The 16,823-nt window shown below is 36.4% G+C and overlaps 1 protein-coding gene and 1 pseudogene across 2 annotated transcripts in view; one reads left to right on the forward strand and one right to left on the reverse strand.

The window, feature by feature from the left end:
* Positions 1-16,823, forward strand: part of SOS1 (SOS Ras/Rac guanine nucleotide exchange factor 1) — a 152,671-nt gene that overhangs the window by 13,898 nt on the left and 121,950 nt on the right. The window lies entirely within an intron of this gene.
* LOC103011566 (ubiquitin-40S ribosomal protein S27a-like) lies at positions 10,818-11,350 on the reverse strand (annotated as a pseudogene).

Consider the following 16,823-nt stretch of genomic DNA (forward strand, 5'->3'; position numbering starts at 1 on the left):
TGCCTATTCCAGATATTTTATGTAAGTGGAATCATACAATATTTTTCCTTTTGTGTATGATTTATTTTGGTTAGCATAATGTCTCATCCATGTTGTATCAGAATTTAATTCCTTTTTAAGGCTGAATAATATTTCATTGCGTGTGTATACCACATTTTGTTTATTCATTCCTCTGTTCATGGACACTTGGGTTGTTTCTACCTTTTGGCTATTGTGAGTAATGCTACAGTGAACATTGGTATACAAGTATTTGTTTGAGTTCCCGTTTTCAATTCTTTTGGGTATATACCTGGAAGTGGAATTGCTGGGTCATTTGGTAACGCGATGTTTAACTTTTTGAGGCACTGTCATACTGCTTTCCACAGCAGTCACACGATTTTACATTCCTACCAGCAATGTACAAAGGTTCCAATTTCTCCACGTCTTCACTTATATTTGTTATTTTCTGTTTTTGTTTGTTTTTTTTTAATTGCCATCCTAGTTGATGTGAAATGATACCTCATTGTGTTTTGGTTTGTATTTCCCTAATGACTAATAACGTTGAACGTCTTTTCATGTTCTTAATGGCCGTTTGTATATCTTCTTTGGAGAAATGTCTGTTCAAGTCCATTGCCCATTTTTAAAATTAGGTTGTTTGTGTTTTTGTTGTTAAATGTTAGGACATCATTGTATATTCTTGATATTAGACCCTTATCGGCTCTATGATTTGTAAATATTTTCTCCCATTAAAACACAACCAAAAAGCTGTCTTTTCAGTTTCTTGATAATGTCCTTTGCACAAAAGTTTTAAATTTCAATGAAATTCAGTTTATCTATTTTTTTCTTTCATTGTTTGTGCTTTTGGTGTCATATCTGAGAATCCATTGCAAAATCCAAGATCATGAAGATTTACCCCTAAGTTTTCTTCTAAGAAGTTTATGTTTTAGCTCTTATATTTAGGTCATTTGTCCTTTTGGGGTTAAATTCTGTATTTGGTGTGAGTTAGGTGGAACTCACACTGAATACATGTGGAAATCTGTGGAAAATTCATTTCCACAGATGTGGGAATGAATTCATTCTTTTGCATATGGAAATCTGGTTGTCCCAGCACCATTTGTGGAAGAGATTGATCTTTCCCCACTGAATAGACTTGGCATCATTGTCAAAAATCAGTTGACCGTAGATGTATAGATTTATTTCTGGACTCTCTATTCTATTCCATTGGTCTATGAGTCTGTCTTTATGGCAGTACCACACTGTTTTGATTACCGTAGCATAGCATAGTAAGTTTCGAAATTAGGAAGCGTGAGTCCTGCAACTTTGTTTTTCTTTTTTATGATTGTTTTGGCTATTCAGCAGTTCCGTATGAATTTGAGAATTGGCATTTCCATTTCTGCAAAAAAGGCTATTGGAGTTTGATAGAAGTTGCATTGAATTTGTCAATTATTTTGGTTAGTATTGGCATCTTAATATAAAGTCTTCCTACCCATGAACACAGGATGTCTCTCCATTTGTTTAGGTCTTCTTTAATTTTCTTCAGCAATATATTGTAGTTTTCAGGGTAAAATACTTCCACCTCCTTGGGTAAATCCATTCCTAGATATTTTATTCTTTTAGATGCTATTATTCTTTTAGTTGCTAAATGGAATTACACTCCTAATTTCCTTTTCGGATTGTATATTGTAGGTGTATAGAAACACAACAGTTCTTTTTGTGTTGATTTTTGTTCTGCAACTTTGCTGAATTAATTTACTAGCTCTGGTAACTTTCTTATGGATTCTCTGGGACTTTTCTACATATAGGATGATGTCATCTGCAAATAAAAATAGTTTTACTTCTTCCTTTCCATTTGGATGCCTTTTATTTCTTTTTCTTGTTTGATTGCTCTGGCTAGAACATCTAGTACAGTTTTGAATAGCAGTGGTAAAGTGGGCATCCTAGTCTTATTCCTGATCTTGGGGTGAAAGCTTTCAGTTTAGCTGTGGGTTTTTCATAGATGCCCTTTGTCATGTTGAGGAAGTTCCCATCTATTTCTAGTTTTAGGAGTGTTTTTATCATGAAAGGATGTTGGGTTTTGTCAAATGCCTTCTCTGAATTAATTGATCATGTGTGTTTTCCTTCATCCTATTAATGTCTATTATATTGATTTTTTTTTTTAATGTTGAATTGCTTCTGCATTCTTGGGATAAATCCCAGTTGGTTAAGATGCTGTTTTAATATGCTGTTGGATTCAGTTTGCTAGTATTCTGTTAAGAATTTTTGCATCTATACTCATAAAGCATATCAGTCTGTAATTTTCTCATGATGTCTTTATCTGCCTTTGGTATTAAGGTAATGCTGGCTTCACAGAATGAGTTAGGAACTGTTCCTTCTTCTTCTGTTTTTTTGGAAGTGTTCGAAAGGATTGGTGTTAATTCTTCACATGTTGGGTAAAATTCACCTGTGCTGCTGTCTGGTCCTGCATCTTTCCTTGTTGGAAGATTTTGATTACTGAGTCAGGTTTTGATTACTGATTTCTTGTTATATGTCGAGATTTAAAATTTCTTCTTGGGGCTTCCCTGGTGGCACAGTGGTTGAGAATCTGCCTGCTAATGCAGCGGACATGGGTCCGAGCCCTGGTCTGGGAGGATCCCACATGCCGCGGAGCGGCTGGGCCTGTGAGCCACAATTACTGAGCCTGCGCGTCTGGAGCCTGTGCTCTGCAACAGGAGAGACTGCGATGGTGAGAGGCCCGCACACCGTGATGAAGAGTGACCCCCACTTGCCACAACTGGGGAAAGCCCTCGCACAGAAACGAAGACCCAACACAGCCATAAATAAATAAATAAATAAATAAAAATTTCTTCTTGAGTCAGTTTAGGTTAATTTGTGTGTTTCTAGGAATTTGTCTATTTATTCTATGTTATCTAGTTTTTTGGTGTGTAATTGTTCATAGTATTTTCTTACAATCTGTTTTATTTCTGTGAGGGCAGTGGTAATAATGTCCCCACTTTCATTTCTGATTTTAGTTATTTTTGTCTTTTCTTTTTCTTAGATGATCTATAAAAGGTTTGTCAATTTTGCTGATTTTTTTTCAAAGAGCAGCTTTTGGTTTCATTGATTCTATTGTTTCTCTGTTCTCTGTTTCATTTATCTCTAATTTTTATTATTTCCTAGCTTTGAGTTTAATTTCTTTTCTAGTACCCCAACATGTAAAGTTAGGTTGTTGATATCTTTTTGCTTTTTTTTTTTTTTTTTTTTACCACTTCATGTGCTTTTTTAATGGCACTGAAGCCACGGTGTGCCCTCTCCCATACACACGCGAACACATACGTGAGTGTGCACACACGTGTTCACATAATCTCGTTTAGCCCCTCACATGCAAATTCTTTTTTTTTTTTTTTTGGTTGGCATTATTCTTTTTTTTTTCTTTTTTCCACACACACACACACACACACACACACACACTGTATTTTATTTTTACAAGAGATAAATAGACTGACACCATCTTTTTGCTTTTTTAACGTAGACATTTATAGCCATAAATATCCATCCAAGTGCTGCTTCTTTCTTTCTTTCTTTCTTTCTTTCTTTCTTTATTTATTTATTTATGGCTGTGCTGGGTCTTCGTTTCTGTGCAAGGGCTTTCTCTAGTTGCGGCAAGTGGGGGCCACTCTTCATCGCGGTGCGCGGGCCTCTCACTGTCGCGGCCTCTCTTGTGGCGGAGCACAAGCTCCAGACGCGCAGGCTCAGTAATTGTGGCTCACGGGCCTAGTTGCTCTGCGGCATGTGGGATCTTCCCAGACCAGGGCTTGAACCCGTGTCCCCTGCATTGGCAGGCAGACTCTCAACCACTGCGCCACCAGGGAAGCCCCCAAGTGCTGCTTTTGCTGTATCCTGTAAGTTTTGGTATGTTGTGTTTTCCCTAAGTATTTTCTAATTTCCCTTAGGATTTCTTCTTTGAACCTTTGGATGTTTAAGAATGTGTTGTTTAACTTCTACATATTTGTGAGTTATCCAGTTTTCCCGCTGTTGATTTCTATCTTTATTCTTAGAAAAGATTCTGTCTGATTTCAATCTTTTTAAGTTTATTGAGTCTTTGTTTTGTGGCCTAGCATATGGCTTATCCTGGAGAATGTTCCATATGTACCTGAGAAGAGTGTGTATTCTACTGTTATTGGGTGAAGTGTTCTGTATATGTCTGTTAGGATTACAGTGTTCAAGTCCTCTACTTCCTTATTGACCTTCTATCTAGATGTTCTGTTATTGAAATTGGTGTATTGAACTAATATTTCTCCCTTCAATTTGGTCAATGTTTACTTCATGTCTTTTGGGGGTCTGTTGTTTGTGCGTATATATTTATTTATTTGTTTTTTAAAAAAATTTTATTGAAGTATAGTTGATTTATAATGCCGTGTTAGTTTCAGGTGTACAGCACAGTGGTTCAGTTATGTGTGCGTGTGTGTGTGTGTGTGTGTGTGTATGTATTCTTTTTCAGATTCTTTTCCCTTATAGGTTGTTACAAGATATTGACTGTAGTTCTGGGTGCTATATAGTAGGTACTTGTTGGTTATCTATTTTATATATAGTGGTGTGTATATGTTAACATATATGTTTACAGTTGTTTTATCTTCTTGATGAATTGACCCTTTTTTCAAAATAAAATGTCCTTCTTTGTCTCTTGTAACAGTTTTTGATCTAATGCCTATTTTGTCTGATATTAGAATAACCACACTAATACCCTTTTGTTTTCTGTTTTCATGGAATCTCTTTTTCCATTCTTTCACTTTGAAACTATTTATACTTTTGTGTATAAAGTGAGTCTCTATAGGCAGCATATAGTTGGATCATGTTTTTTAATACATCCTGCCAATCTCTGGCTTTGATTGGAAAGTTTAACCCAATTAAATTTAAAGTAATGGCTGATAAGGAAGGATCTCTGCCATCATTTTGCTTTTTTGTTGTGAAATTTTATACCTTTTTTGTGGCTCATTTCCTCCATTACATACTGCTTTCTTTTTTTTTTTTTAATTAGTTTATTGTACTGAACCATTCTGATTTCCTTCTCATTTCCTTTTGTGTGTATTTTTATTTATTTATTTTATTTTATTTTATTTTTTTAAATTTATTTATTTATTCATTTATTTAATTTTTGGCTGCATTGGGTCTTCGCTGCTGCGCGCGGGCTTTCTCTAGTTGCAGTGAGCGGGGGCTACTCTTTGTTGCGGTGCGCGGGCTTCTCATTGTGGTGGCTTCTCTTGTTGCGGAGCACAGGCTCTAGGCGCGTGGGCTTCAATAGTTGTGGCACACGGGCTTCAGTAGTTGTGGCTCGCAGGCTCTAGAGCGCAGGCTCAGTAGTTGTGGCGCACGGGCTTAGTTGCTCCGCGGCATGTGGGATCTTCCCGGACCAGGGCTCGAACCCATGTCCCCTGCATTGGCAGGCGGATTCTTAACCACTGCGCCACCAGGGAAGCCCTTGTGTGTATTTTTAAAAAATAGTTATTTGGCCGCTCTGAGTCATAGTTATGGCATGCGGGATCTTTAGTTGCGGCATGTGGGTTCTTAGTTGTGGCATGTGGGATCTAGTTCCCTGACCAGAGATAGAACCTGGCGGCGTCTTAACTACTGGACCACCAGGGACATCGCTTGTGTGTATTTTTTAGATATTTTCTTTGTGGTGAATTACATTTAATGTCCTAAATTTATAACAGTTTAGTTTGCATTGATATGAACTTAACTTAAAGAACATACAGCTCAGTCTTACCCCCTTATGTTGCTGTCGTCACAGATTACATCTTTATACATTGTGTATCCAGTATCATGGACTCATAGTTATTTTTTATGAATTTGTCTTTGAAATCCTATAGGAAATACAGTGAAGTTAGAAACCAAATATACAGTAAACCTCATTTTTATATTTGCCAGTGTATTTACCTTTACTAGAGACCTTTATTTCATCATATGACTTTGAGTTGCTGTTTAGTGTCCTTTCATTTCAGCTGAAGGACTATCTTTAGCACTTCTTGTAGGGCAGGTCTGATGGTAGTGAACACCCTCAGCTTTTGTTTATCTGGCAACATCTTAATTTGTACCTCATTTTGAAGGGCAGTTTTGCCAGATATAGAATTCTTGGTTGACTTTTTTTTTCTTTCAACACTTAAATATGCCATCCTACTGTATTTGGGCCTCTATGGTTTCTGATAAGAAATAAGCTGCTGATCTTATTGAGGACCCCTTGTACATGAAGAGTTGCTTCTGCTGCTTTTAGGGTTTTGTCTTTGTTTTTGGACAGTTGGATTATAATGTGCCTTGGTGTGTGTTTCTTGGAATTTATCCTACTTAGATTTTATTGAACTTTTTGAATTTGTAGATTAATATATTTCATCAGATTTGGGGTGTTTTCAGCCATTATTTCCTCAAATATTATTTCTGTCCCTTTCTCTCTCTCTCTTTCTGGGACTCCCATAATGCATGTTCTGGTCTACTTGTTATCCCACAGGTCCCTTAGGTTTTGTTTACTTTTTTAAAAAAAAGCATTTGGAACATATTTAAGTCAGTTGTTTGAAAGTTTTTGCCTAGTTAGTCTGATGTCTGGGCTTCCTTAGCCAGTTTCTCTCAGTTAATTTTGTTCCTTTGAACATGCCATACTTTCCTGTTGTTTTGTATGCTATGTGATTTTTTTTCTTTTTTAAAAACTGGGCATTTGAATACTATAATATGGTAACTATTGAAATCAGATTCTTCCCTTTCCCCAGGGCTTGCTGTTTTATTGTTTGTTTTTGTTTTTATTTGGTTTTGTTTTTGATTGTTGAAGGCTATCAATATGTTTGTTTAATGACTTTCATAAGTGATTGTTTTTTTCAAACACAGTATTCCTTGGTGTGTATAATCACTGAAGTCTCTGTTACTTAGTCTGTGTTTCCATAGTATTTTGACAGAGATTTCTTTGAGCTCCAGGAGCTAAAAAATCAACCAACCAAACAACAACAGAAACCTCTCCCAGTCTGTACAGATTGGCTCTGTGCTGGTGCACTCTTGTAACACCTTGTGAATTGCCAGTGGGACATAGCACTAATAATTAGAGTAAAATTTGGATCCGTATCCTGAGATTTGTCCATTGTGCTATGTAAGATAAAGTTTTCTGCTTTTCACAAGAAAATAATTTGTATTTGGTTTAAATTAATTGTGTCCTAGTATTTGGTTTTTAAAATTCTTAGTTCTTGACTTAACAAGCAGAAGGTACTTTCAGAACCCTTGTTACCCTGTTCCACTGGAGAACCCAATTAAATTCAAGAAATATTTGAGGAGCTTCTGTATGCAAAATCTTGTGATTGGCTTCATAGGGTAGTAAAAGAATAACCAAGATATTGCATTGAAGTATTTATAATATAGTGAATAATAAGTTCCAAATATAGATATCATTTAAAGAACTAATATAGTATCTTCAAAAAAATAATGCAGCACAAATGTGTAAATCTTTTTAATCATTGGATAAGTGTTGAATTAACTATGTTCTAGATATATACACATACATAACATAACTTTGAGGAGCTAAGGCTAGGGTAAGAAGTACTCCTGAATAGATATAGGCTACTTCAGTATTTCTTAAACATCTTCGTTTTTTAAAGTAGTAGTCTATGAAATTCTATCAATTGTACTTTCATTTAAATTAACAAATATACTCTTTTATAAAATCACAAATACGGTTGATCCTTGAATAACACAGGTTTGAACTGTATGGGTACACTTACACATGGATATTTTTCGGTAGTAAATACTACAGTACAACACTGTTGGTGGTTAGTTGAATCTGCAGATGCAGTGGAACCGTGGATATGGAAGGCCAGCTCTTAAGTTACATGTGGATTAACCCCCGAGTTGAATGGCCAACTGTACCTTTAGGAAAATTTAAGCTACATGTTATTTACATTAGTTCATTTAGAGTGCCTTTCTCAATATCTGTAACTGAAATCACACCTGTTCATGAGAGATTGAGAGTCTTAGGGGGTGGAAGGGGAAACAGTGGGTTATTTAAGTACATTCAGTGTATTTTGGAGGGTGGCAAGGCTTTGTGGGGGAGTGTTGCATTGGGGCATTTAGGACAGCATGACAAGAGGGATAGAGAGAGGAAGGTGAGACATTGATATCAAAGATGACATTTACATTGTTGGAAACTTTGACTGAGGTCACCTTATATATGGGAAGGGAATAATAGGCTCTTACTCCTCCCTCCCTCCATTCCTTCCTTCCTTCCTTCCTTCCTTAAAAAACCACAGAATTTCCTGCTCTCAGTTTCTAGAATTCAAAGTTCTATTTTAGAACTTTGGTTATGTTATATAATTTCATTAAGTAGATTGTAACTTCCTTAAGTAGACTTTTCTGAGGTTCTGAGGATTTAATCTCCATTTTATAGCATATCTATGGGTAAATGTGTTCTCACCATCAAACAAATCTCTAGGAATAGCAATCAGTTTATAAATTTGAAGTAATTTTGAAAAGATAACTTCCATTAGAAAGTTTCTACCTTAAAATAAGCATTTCAACAATTAGTATCAAATTTACATAACATTTTTGTTTCCTATTGTATACTACAGTGTTCTTTTTTCTTTTTTTCAGTGTTCTTTTTTAAATTAATTTATTTCTGGCTGCGTTGGATCTTTGTTGCTGCACGTGGGCTTTCTCTAGTTGTAGCAAGCGGGGGCTATTGTTCATTGCGGTGAGTGGGCTTCTCACTGCAGTGGCTTTTCTTGTTGCAGAGCATGGGCTCTAGGCGTGCAGGCTTCAGTAGTTGTGGCATGTGGACTCAGTAGTTGCGGCACACGGGCTTAGTTGCTCCGCAGCATGTGGGGTCTTCCCAGACCAGGGCTTGAACCCATGTCCCCTGCATTGGCAGGTGGATTCTTTTTTTTTTTTTTTAAACATCTTTATTGAAGTATAATTGCCTTACAATGGTGTGTTAGCTTCTGCTTTATAACAAAGTGAATCAGTTATACACATACAATATGTTCCCATATCTCTTCCCTCTTGCATCTCCCTCCCTCCCACCCTCCCCATCCCACCCCTCTAGGTGGTCACAAAGCACCGAGCTGATCTCCCTGTGCTATGCGGCTGCTTCCCACTAGCTATCTATTTTACATTTGGTAGTATATATATGTCCATGACACTCTCTTACCCTGTCACATCTCACCCCACCCCCTCCCCATATCCTCAAGTCCATTCTCTAGTAGGTCTGTGTCTTTATTCCCGTCTTGCCACTAGGTTCTTCATGGCCTTTTTTTTTTTTCCCTTAGATTCCGTATATATGTGTTAGCATTCTGTATTTGTTTTTCTCTTTCTGACTTACTTCACTCTGTATGACAGACTCTAACTCCATCCACCTCATTACAAATACCTCCATTTCATTTCTTTTTATGGCTGAGTAATATTCCATTGTATATATGTGCCACATCTTCTTTATCCATTCATCTGTCGATGGACATTTAGGTTGATTCCATGTCCTGGCTATTGTAAATAGAGCTGCAATGAACATTTTGGTACATGACTCTTTTTGACCTATGGTTTTCTCAGGGTATATGCCCAGTAGTGGGATTGCTGGGTCGTGTGGTAGTTCTATTTGTAGTTTTTTAAGGAACCTCCATACCGTTCTCCATAGTGGCTGTATCAATTTACATTCCCACCAACAGTGCAAGAGTGTTCCCTTTCCTCCACACCCTCTCCAGCATTTATTGTTTCTAGATTTTTTGATGATGGCCATTCTGATCGGTGTGAGATGATATCTCATTGTAGTTTTGATTTGCATTTCTCTAATGATTAATGATGTTGAGCATTCTTTCATGTGTCTGTTGGCAATCTGTATATCTTCTTTGGAGAAATGTCTATTTAGGTCTTCTGCCCATTTTTGGATTGGGTTGTTCGTTTTTTTGTTATTGAGCTGCATGAGCTGCTTGTAAATCTTGGAGATTAATCCTTTGTCAGTTGCTTCATTTGCAAATATTTTCTCCCATTCTGAGGGTTGTCTTTTGGACTTGTTTATGGTTTCCTTTGCTGTGCAAAAGCTTTTAAGTTTCATTAGGTCCCATTTGTTTATTTGTGTTCTTATTTCCATTTCTCTGGGAGCTGGGTCAAAAAGAATCTTGCTGTGATGTATGTCATAGAGTGTTCTGGCAGGTGGATTCTTAACCACTGCACCACCAGGGAAGTCCCACTACAGTGTTCTTAATTGCGTTGCTACTTTACATTTTTACACTTACATGTTTGCTATTGAAATCATCAACATTTAATAATCCATAGTAGCAAATTCTTGAAAACACAGTTAATTTATAAACTCATTTTAGTCTTTGGTAATTTTTTCAAACGTTCTTCATATTTACATTTTTTATATAGTTAATATACTTTTCAATATTGAACATGACAAATATAAAAAGTATCCTATTTCATTTTTTAAATTAAAAACCATAACGCTTTATAAAAGTTATTTTAACTTATAGAATACAATCACAAAATTCAAAGCTCAAAAGATTACACAGTGAAAATCTTCCATCTCACTCCTCTGCTCCACTGTTCTTGCATTCTACGCAGGGGCAACCAATTTACAAGTTTCTTGTGTAGAGATTTTTCCATGATAAGCTTGTGTATGTGTATATATGTGTGTGGTGTATGTGTGTGTGTGTTTTTGGTACACCTTTTTTTAGTACCTTTGTTTTTTCCCCCCTTTTCAGTATATTTTGGAGAGCATAGCAATTAAGATTATCACCTTTATTCTTTTCTATGGCTACATACTATTATTTAGTTGTGCTATAATTTAACTAGTCTCTCTTTTTTTTTAAATTAGGTCATGTCTTTTATTAACCAGTGTACAATTACTTGTCTTCTGGTTTGTTGAAACAATAGGTAAGACAACATTTGCCACAATACTGTGTGTCAAAGTGGCTCACCATAAAAACTCCAGCACCACATTCATCTGAAGGGCACTCCCAATGAATGAAGGTGACTGATTTTGCCATTCTCCTCCACCTTATAGTATTTCAGGACAGCCAGCTTAACCTTCTTTCTCTTATGCTTGTTCTTCTTGAGAGTGGTGTAAGACTTCTTCCTTTTCTTAGCACCACCACGAAGTCTCAACATTTAGATGAAGAGTGGACTCCTTTTGAATGTTGTAGTCAAAGTACATCCATTTTCCAGTTGCTTGCCAGCAAAGATCAGTCTTTGCTGGTCAGGAGGAATTCCTTCCTTATCCTGGATCTTGACCTTTACATTTTTCTGTTGTATCTGAGGGTTCAACTTCAAGAGTGATGGTCATCCCCAGAAGGTCTTCATGAAAATCTGCACCTTGGCGGCAGTTCTGCTGCAGATGGCAGATCCAAAAGCTAACTAGTCCCTTATTGAGAAACATTGAGGTCACTTTCTGTCTTTTTGTATTATAAACACTTGTAGCAAAAACTTGTATATATGTCCTATCACATATGAGTGAAATGTTTCTTCATGTCTCTTGCCCATTTTCTAATTAGATTGTTTGCTCTTTTACTAGAGGTCTTTATATATTTTGGATACTAATCCTTTGTTGGGTCTGTGGCTTGGAAATGTTTTGTCCCACTACTTACCTTGTCTTTTTATCCACTTTCCAGGGGCTTTCTCAGAGCAAAAGTTTTAAATTTTGGTGAAGTCCAAATTTATCAGTATTTTACTTTTAAAAAAATATTTATTTATTTATTTATTTTGACTGCGCTGGGTCTTAGTTGTGGCACACGGGATCTTTGTTGCAGCATGCGGGATCATTTTAGTTGCAGCATGTGGGCTCCTTAGTTGTGGCATGCGGACTCGTAGTTGCAGCATGCACGTGGGATCTAGTTCTCCAACCAGGGGTCACACCTGGGCCCCCTGCATTGGGAGCGTGGAGTCTTACCCACTAGACCACATGGGAAGTCCCTATTAGTATTTTTCTTTTATTGGTTGTGTCAAGTCTTACGTACTCTTTGAATATCCATGGATCCTGAAATTTTTCTTGTGTATTTTTTCCTAAAAGCTTTATAGTATTACATTTTACATTTAAGTCCATGATACATTTTGAGTTGTTTTTGCATAAGGTATGAGACTTAAGTTGAAGTGCATTTTTTTGCCTATGGATGTCCATTTGCTCCAGCACCATTTGTTGGAAAGGCAGTCCCTCCTTCATTGAATTGCTTTTGTACTTTTGTCAAAAGCTGGGCATATTTTTATGGGTCTATTTCTAGGTTCTCTCTTCTGTTCCATGTGTTTCTCTCTATCTGCCAATGCTACACAGTTTTTATTACTATAGCTGTAAAATAGGTCTTGAAATTGGGTAGGATGGTTCCTTCTATTTTATTCTTTTCCCAAATTATTTTAGTAATTCTAGTTACTTTTCCTTTTCATATAGATTTTAGAATAATCTTGTCAATATCTATAAAAAAACCTTTCTTGGGATATTGGTAGGAGTTGTGTTAAACCCATGTATTAATATGAGGGAGTGGGAGAATTGACATCCTTACTATGTTGAGTCTCCCATTCCATGAACATAGAATGTCTCTTCATTTATATTTAGATTGGTTTCCTTCATCAATATTTTGCCATTTGTAGCATACAAGTCTTGTGCTTGTTTTGTTAGATTTGCACCTAATATTTTGGGTTTGTGGGGTTTTTTTATTATTATTATTTTATTTTGTATGTCCATGTGTTCATTGCAAATAGAGTTGATTTTTTTACATGTTTATCTTGTATCTTATGACCTTACTGAATTCACTTATTTGTTCTAGGTTTTTATTTTTTTTGCTTTTGTAGATTCTTTGCAGTTTCTACCCAATCATGTAGCTGACAAATAGGGATGGTTTTATTTTTTCCATTCAAATTTGTGTGTTTTTTAATATCCTTTTCTTGTTTTATTGCACTGGCAAGAACTTTTCAGCACTATGTTCAATGAGTATGTTGAGAGTGGACATTATGTCTTTTTCCCCAGTTTTAAGGGGAAAGTGTTCAGTCTTTCACTCTTAAGTGTATGTTAGGTATACGTTTTTGTAGATGCTCTTTATCAAGCTGAAGAAGTTCCCTCCTATTCCTCTTTCTCTGAGAGGTTCTTTTCCCCGCATGAATGGGTACTGAGTTTTGTCAAATACTCTTTTTATTTACCTCAATTGAGATGAATTATGTGGTTTTTTTCTTTAGCTTTTTAATGTGGTGGATTATATTGGTTGGTTTTAGAATATTGGTCTAGACCTGCATCCCTGGAATAAACTCTGCTTGGTCATAGTGTATGATTCTTTTTGTATATTGCCAAATTTGATTTGCTAATATTTTGTTAAGGATCTGTAATTATGAAGGATGTTGGTCTGTAGTTTTCCTTTTTTGTTCTGTGTTTATCTGTTTTTTTGTGTTTTTTTAAAATCAGGGTAATACTAGCTTAATAAAATGAATTTGAAAGTATTCCCTTCAATTCTATTTTCTAGAAGAGATTGTGGAAGATTGGTGTTAATTCTTTAAAAGTTTGCTGTAATTTTCAGTGAAACCATCTGGACCTGGAGAGGTTTTTGGATGTTTTGAAATTACCAATTCAATTTATTTATTTAATAGGTGTAGGACTATCCAAATTTTTTACTTCATATTGGGTAAGTTGTGGTAGTTTTTTGTTTTGTTTCATTTTGTGAGAAATTGGTTCATTTCTTCTAAATCATCAATATATGTTTGTGACGAGTTGTTAGGATTAGAAAGGCTCCCCTAGACACCCCAACAGTATAAGGATGAAGCATTCTTCATGGTTTTATGATGAAAATTATAATCTTCTAGCTATTATATCTCTCTGAAGAAAATGTTCAATCAAAATATTAAATCATACAAAGCATTTAACATTTTCAAACAGTTGCCTAATAACAAACTTTTAAAAGAGATTATTCATAGCACTAAATTATGTTTATCAAATATTTGAATAGTGTTTCCTTACTGTCCTTTCGTAGTTGCAGGGTGTGTAGAGATATTCATGTTTCATTCCTGATTTATACCTTATGCTGGTAATTTGTGTCTTCACTTTTTTTCCTTTGTCAGTCTTGCTAGATGTTTGTTGATTTTTTTAAAAAATTAATTTTTATTGGAGTAGAGTTGCTTTACAATGTTGTGTTAGCTTCTGCTGTATAGCGAACTGAATTAGTTATACGTATACATATATCCACTCTTTTTTAGATTTCCTTCGCATTTAGGTCACCACAGATCATTGAGTGGAGTTCCCTGTGCTATACGGTAGGTTCTCATTAGTTATCTATTTTATACATAATAGTGTATGTATGTCAGTCCCAATCTCCCAATTCGTCCCACCTCCCCCTTTCCCCCATGGTAATCGTAAGTTTGTTCTCTACATCTGTGACTATTTCTGCTTTGTAAATAAGTTCATTTGTACCATTTTTCTAGATTCCACATATAAGCAATTTTATATGATATTTGTTTTTCTCTTTGTGACTTACTTCACTTTGTATGACAATCTCTAGGTCCATCCACGTCTCTGCAAATGGCACTATTTTGTTCCTTTCTATGGCTGAGTAATATCCCATGGTATATATGTACCACATCTTCTTTATCCATTCCTCTATCAGTGGTCGTTTAGGTTGCTTCTATGTCCTGGCTGTTATAAATAGTGCTGCAGTGAACATTGGGGTGCATGCATCCTTTTGGTTGGTTGTCAGTTTTTGACCTCTTAAAAGAACCAACTGTTACACTGATTTTTCTCTGTTTTTCTGTTTTTAGTTTTATTGATTTCTACTGTATCTTTATTATTTCCTTCCTTTCTCTTCCTTTGCTTCTGGTTTGCTCTTCTTTTTTTGAGACTCTTGAGGTGGGAACTTAGGTTATTGACTTGTGGCTTTTCCTTTTGATTTGAGGCTTTTCCTTTTTTTAAATTTGTTTCTCAGCACTGTTTTACCTATGTCTCACAAATTTTGATATGCTGTATTTTCATTTTCCATTAGTTCTGTTATATGTATTTTTAAATTTCCCCTGATAATTCCTCTTTGATCCATAGATTATTTATATAAAGTGTGCTGTTTAGAGAGCTGAGTGGCGGCTGTGGATACTCTGGGTGCCTGCTGTGCGTGTGCGTGGCCACCTGGTGTGCACAGGCTCTGGCAGCAGCCACAGGCTGGCCAGACTGCAGCAGTTTTCTGGATGACAAACAATGGCTCAGCACGGTGTCTCAGTACAGCCAGGAGGCTGGACAGTGGAACCAATTCTGAGATGCCTGTTGTCGGGCCTGAGCTCCTGTGGTGGGAGTGCCCAGTCCAAACCACTGGACTAACAGAGAACCTCAGACTCCAGGGAATATTAATCGGTGTGAGCTCTCCCGGAGGTCCTCATCTCAGCACCAAGACCTGTCTCCACCCAACTGCCTGCCACCTCCAGTGCTAGACGCCTCAGGCCAAACAACCAGCAAGACAGCACAGCCCCACCCATCAAGAAAAATGAGATGACAAAAAAATATGGTACAGACAAAGGAGCAAGGTAAAAACTTACAAGACCAAATAAATGAAGAGAAAATAAGCAACCTATCTGAAAAAGAATTCAGAGTAATGATAGTAAAGGTGATCTTAAATCTAGGAAATAGAATGGAGGCATGGATCAAGAAAATACAAGAAATGTTTAACAAGGACCTAGAAGAACTGAGAACAAACAAACAGTGATGAACAGCACAGTAATTGAAATGAAAAATACACTAGAAGGACTCAGTAGAACAACTGAAGCAGAAAAATAAGTGAGCTGGAAGTTAGAATGGTGGAAATAACTGCTGAGGAGCAGAATAAAGAAAAAAGAATGAAAAGAAATGAGCACAGTCTCAGAGACCTCTGGGACAACACTAAACACACCAACATTCGAATTATAGGAGTCCCAGAAGAAGAGAAAGAGAAAGGGTCTGAGAAAATATTTGAAGAGATTATAGTGGAAAACTTCCCTAACATGGGAAAGGAAATAGTCAACCAAGTCCAGGAAGCACAGAGAGTTCCATACAGGATAAACCCAAGGAGAAACATGCCGAGACACATATTAATCAAACTAACAAAAGTTAAATTCAAAGAAAAAATATTAAAAGCAGCAAGGTGAAAAGCAACAAATAACATACAAGGGAATCCCCATAAGGTTATCAGCTGATTTTTCAGCAGAAACACTGCAGACCAGAAGGGAGTGGAAGGACATATTAAAAGTAATGAAAGGGAAAAACTTAAAACCAAGATTAGTCTACTCAGCAAGGATCTCACTCAGATTCGATGGAGAAATCAAAAGCTTTACAGACAAGCAAAAGCTAAGAGAATTCAGCCCCTCCAAACCAGCTTTACAACAAATGCTAACAGAACTTCTCTAGGAGGGAATCACAAGAGAAGAAAAAGACCCACACACAAAAAAATCCAAAACAATTAAGAAAATGGTAATAGGAACATACATATCGATAATTACCTTGAATGTAAATGGATTAAATGTTCCAACCAAAAGACACAGACTGGCTGAATGGATACAAAAACAAGACCTGTATATACACTGTCTACAAGAGACCCACTTCAGACCTAGGGACACATACAGACTGAAAGTGAGGGGATGGAAAAAGATATTTCATGCAAATGGAAATCAAAAGAAAGCTGGAGTAGCAATACTCATATCAGATAAAATAGACTTTAAAATAAAGACTGTTACAAGAGACAAGGAAGGACACTACATAATGATCAAGGGATCAACCCAAGAAGAAGATATAACAATTGTAAATATTTATGCACCCAACATAGGAGCACCTCAATACATAAGGCGAATGTTAACCTAAAAGGGGAAATCGACAGTAACACAATAATAGTGGGGGTTTTTAACACCCCACTTACACCAATGGACAC

The sequence above is a fragment of the Balaenoptera acutorostrata genome, chromosome 12 (genome assembly GCF_949987535.1).
Source record: "Balaenoptera acutorostrata chromosome 12, mBalAcu1.1, whole genome shotgun sequence".
NCBI lineage: Eukaryota > Metazoa > Chordata > Mammalia > Artiodactyla > Balaenopteridae > Balaenoptera > Balaenoptera acutorostrata.